The following is a 4,431-nucleotide window of genomic DNA, read 5'->3' on the forward strand; positions in this document are numbered from 1 at the left end:
GGAAACACTTTTGATACATATACAAAAGTAAACAAAAGATTACATGACACTTTGCAAGAGGTAGCCCTTTTTGATGCACCCAGTTAAATTCGATGGTTGTCTTTCTTAATGTAACCTCCACCTTCTATCCCAACCAACCAAAGAACAAGCTAGTCAAGTTTCGTTCAGTATTATAAAGTGATTGGAAATCGTAACTTCCTATCCAACACCTTGAAGATCGAGGCCATACATGTATTGGTAGATCGTGCGCGTGCAAATTTCTTATCACTATGTGAATTGTGCTAGAATCAGGGTGCCTAAATATCTAGACTAAGACTCCTAATAATTACATATTTGCACAAGAGTCAACATTTCAAGGTAAATGAGCTCCATTTTTTTATGATTTTTCATTTTTTAATTTTTTTGAATTTTGATTTTTTAATTTTTTTGGAATTTTTCAATTTTTTTCAAAAAGAAGAAGGAGTTTTGTTTTCAATTATGTCAAATTATCATGGTGTCTACTCTATACCCCCAAACCTAAACTAAACATTGTCCTCAATGTTTCAAAATATGGAAAGAATTATAAAACAATATATGAAGAGGAACATGCTGAGTAGAGTAAAAGGAGAGAGAATACCCGATTGTACGGTGGTAGCTCGATTAAAACTCCGTTATTCAAGGCAAAAATCCATCATATTAGGAGTCACAATGGATGAGCACAAAATATACACAAAAGGAAATTTAACTAACATATTATCTACAAGAAAATTTGGTTTTTAATGGGGTTGGACTTTTTGGAAAAAAAATTGGTTTTGTTGGGATACATTTGGTTTTGATGGGAAAACGAAAAATTTTGGTTTTTAGGGAAACATTTGGAAAACTGTTTGGTTATTTAGGGAAAGAGTGGACCAGTTTAGTCCACATAGACTGGGTCCTCCAGGTTGGTTGTTTCAATGTCGGGTGGAAATGGCTCAAGGAATGGCTTTAATCTCTGCCCGTTGACTTTGAAAACGTTCTTGTTGGAGACATCCTCTAGCTCTACAGCTCCATGAGGAAAAACTGTGCGTACTAGGTACGGACTCTTCCATCTGGAACGCAGTTTTCCTGGAAAAAGATGTAATCGGGAGTCATACAGCAAGACTTTCTGACCAGGAGTGAAGGATTTGCGCAGAATACGCTTGTCATGAAACATCTTCATCTTCTGCTTGTACAGCTTGGCACTGTCATAAGCCTCATTTCTCAATTCTTCCAACTCGTTGAGTTGAAGTTTCCTTTGAATTCCAGCTTCGTCCAGAGAAAAGTTCAGCTCTTTGATTGCCCAGTAGGCACGATGTTCCAATTCCACAGGTAGATGACATGGCTTTCCATACACTAGACGATAGGGGGACATGCCAATTGGTGTCTTATAAGCTGTTCTATAGGCCCATAAAGCATCATTCAATCTTAATGACCAATCTTTCCTGGACGGGTTGACCGTCTTCTCCAGAATGTGCTTAATTTCCCTATTAGACACTTCCACTTGTCCACTAGTCTGAGGGTGGTACGGAGTAGCAACCTTGTGAGTTATGCCATACTTGCGTACTAAAGACTCAAAGTACTTGTTACGAAAATGTGAACCGCCGTCACTGATGATAGCTCTAGGGGTACCAAAACGTGAAAATATGTTCTCTTTTAGAAATGAAAGTACCACCTTGTGGTCATTTGTTCTGGTTGCTATGGCTTCTACCCACTTAGAAACGTAATCAACTGCAACTAGAATGTACAACTTGCTGTCAGACATGGGAAATGGACCCATGAAGTCTATCCCCCAAACATCAAAAATCTCCACAATCAAAATGGGGTTCAATGGCATCATGTTTCTCCTCGAAATGCTTCCTAGCTTTTGACAGCGTTCACAAGCAACACAATAATCATGGCAATCCTTGAACAATGATGGCCAATAGAATCCACACTGCAAGATCTTTGCAGCAGTTTTCTTGGCACTGAAATGGCCTCCACATGCTTGGTCATGACAGAAAGATATCACATCTTTCTGTTCAGTGTTGGGGACACATCTCCTAATGATTTGGTCTGGACAGTACTTGAACAAATATGGGTCATCCCAAAGGAAATGTTTGACTTCAGCCAGGAATTTAGAGCGGTCTTGTCTCGACCAACGTGAGGGCATCCTACCTGTAGCGAGGTAGTTAACAATATCAGCAAACCAAGGAAGGTCTGAGATAGACATCATCTGTTCATCTGGGAATGATTCTCTAATCAGCTCACAATCATCAATAGACTCTAAAGTTAATCTAGACAAATGATCAGCAACCACATTCTCACAACCTTTCTTATCACGGATTTCGAGATCGAATTCCTGTAATAAGAGTATCCATCGAATAAGGCGAGCTTTAGCATCCTTCTTGGAGAGAAGATACTTCAAAGCCGCATGGTCTGTGTATATGATGATCTTAGACCCTATCAGATAAGATCTAAACTTGTCTAATGCGAAAACGACGGCAAGCAATTCCTTCTCGGTAGTTGAATAATTGAGTTGGGCATCATTAAGGGTTTTGCTAGCATAGTATATCACATATGGTAGTCTATCAACTCGCTGTCCTAAAACAGCACCAACAGCATAATCAGAGGCATCACACATGAGTTCAAACGGAAGCTTCCAATCGGGTGGTCGGACTATAGGAGCGGTGGTGAGAAGGGTTTTTAATTCCTCCCATGCCTTCACACAAGCAGCATCGAAATTGAAGGCAACATCTTTGGAGAGAAGACTGCACAGAGGTCTGGAGATTTTGCTGAAATCTTTGATGAATCGCCGGTAAAAACCAGCATGACCTAGAAATGATCTGATATCCTTCACAGAGAAAGGTTGTGGTAGATGTTGAATGAGGTCAACTTTAGCTTTATCCACTTCAATTCCTTTTTCTGAGATGATGTGTCCTAGAACTATTCCTGAATTCACCATAAAATGGCATTTTTCCCAATTTAGAACAAGGTTCTTTTCTTTACATCTGGATATCACGAGGGCAAGATGCTTCAAACATTCGTCAAACGAGGAACCAAAAACAGAGAAATCATCCATAAAGATCTCGAGAAAACTATCTATCATGTCAGAAAAAATGCTCATCATGCAACGCTGAAAAGTAGCAGGTGCATTACACAACCCGAAGGGCATACGTCTATAAGCAAACGTCCCAAATGGACACGTGAATGTAGTTTTTTCCTGATCTTCTGGAGCAATGTGAATTTGGTTATAACCGGAAAAGCCATCTAGAAAACAGTAGTGACTGTGTCCAGACACACGTTCTAGCATTTGGTCAATGAAAGGGAGCGGGAAGTGATCCTTCCTTGTTACTGTGTTCAACTTCCTGTAGTCGATGCATACTCGCCATCCTGTGGTTGTACGAGTAGGGACTAATTCATTCTTGTCGTTCTGAACAACAGTAATGCCTGACTTCTTAGGCACAACTTGAATGGGACTAACCCATTTGCTATCGGGAATTGGGTATATGATACCTGCATCAAGTAGTTTCAGGATCTCTCCTTTGACTACATCTCTCATGTTAGGGTTAAGTCTCATTTGCATTTCCCTCGATGGTTTGGTATTCTCTTCAAGGTTAATATGGTGCATGCAAATGGTGGGACTAATTCCTTTGAGATCTGAGATGGTCCATCCTAAGGCCTCTTTGTGTTCCTTAAGTACTTCTAAAAGCTTACTTTCCTGTTCCGTGTCTAAACATGATGAAATAATGACAGGTAAAGTATCAGAAGAACCTAGGAATGCGTACTTCAACGTACTAGGCAATGTTTTCAATTCAAGCTTGGGTGGCTCAACAATGGATGGAATAAGCTTGGAATCAGAGAGTAGGGGTTGTTCCACTTCATATTTCCTCTCCGTGACGTCCATTTGAGGTACATATTCGAGCAGAGATAGGACGTCACTACAGTATGCATCATCATAGGAATCAGGGTTAAAGTTCTCCATACATGCTTGAAAGGGGTCGACGGATAGAATGTTAGTCAACGAATCTTGCATTAATCCTTCAATCATATTAACTTCATGCACATCATCATCATCAAGATTCACAGGTTGTTGACTAATATCGAACACATTCAATTCTACCGTCATGTTACCAAAAGACAGTTTTAACACTCCATTCCGACAGTTGATGATCGCGTTGGACGTAGCCAAGAAAGGACGTCCTAAGATGACAGGAATGTGACAGTCTGGGTTTTGTACAGGTTGAGTGTCTAAGACAATGAAGTCTACGGGAAAATAGAATTTGTCAACCTTGATCAAAACGTCTTCGACCACTCCACGAGGAATCTTGACAGATCGGTCTGCCAGTTGTAGAGTGATAGATGTTGGTTTCAACTCCCCAAGACCTAACTGCTCATAAACAGAATATGGCAGTAGGTTAACACTTGCACCTAGGTCTAATAACGCTTTATTGACCG

This window comes from Papaver somniferum, unplaced genomic scaffold (assembly GCF_003573695.1).
Source record: "Papaver somniferum cultivar HN1 unplaced genomic scaffold, ASM357369v1 unplaced-scaffold_57, whole genome shotgun sequence".
NCBI classification, from domain to species: Eukaryota; Viridiplantae; Streptophyta; class Magnoliopsida; order Ranunculales; family Papaveraceae; genus Papaver; species Papaver somniferum.